Source organism: Odontomachus brunneus, unplaced genomic scaffold (genome assembly GCF_010583005.1).
Source record: "Odontomachus brunneus isolate Ranch 3 - 2012 unplaced genomic scaffold, Obru_v1 Obru_scaffold_026, whole genome shotgun sequence".
NCBI classification, from domain to species: domain Eukaryota; kingdom Metazoa; phylum Arthropoda; class Insecta; order Hymenoptera; family Formicidae; genus Odontomachus; species Odontomachus brunneus.
In genome coordinates, this window is record NW_022639476.1 from 833,431 (window position 1) to 834,158 (window position 728).

The window sequence follows — 728 nt, forward strand, 5'->3', positions numbered from 1 at the left end:
AGAGAGAGAGAGAGAGAGAGAGAGAGAGAGAGAGAGAGAGAGTGTGTACGTGAGAGAGAGACAGAGCAGCATGCACTTGACGAGAGTGATTATTTATTAAGATAGATAAGTGGACGTGGGATGTATGTACGGATGGATCGATAAAAGATTCAAGAGTCTACCGGGAGTATGCGGTATCTATGCCGCTCGTGTTCACTTCATTTCTACGTGTGAGCAAATCAATGGAGCTGAGTATGAGTAGAGAGAGAGAGAGAGAGAGAGAGAGAGAGAGAGAGAGAGAGAGAGAGAGAGAGACTCGGGTTTGGCAAAATAAATTGCGAGCCGGCGAAAAATAATGTTAAAATCACCGATGAACTAACCGCCCGCTACGTTCCTCCACTACAATAACGAAACGCCCGTTTTGTTCATCGATCGTCGTACAAATATTTGTCTTTCTACAACAATTGCCGCTTTTATTCGAAGGGTTTATTTGGAGAAGAAGAATCACAAGAGCGCACTGAAGAGCTCAGAAGGAATATATCGACGCTGCATATATATATATATATATACCTCGTTAATGTCATCGGTAATTCTTTTTCAATCTAGGCAGATAACAAGAAAATGAAAGGAGTGTCCCTCGAAATAGCTTCGTCTCAATAACAGATTCATTAATCAAAGTAAGTTGGGTTTACTTTTCTTACTCTCTCTCTCTCTCTCTCTCTCTCTCTCTCTCTCTCTCTCTCTCTCTC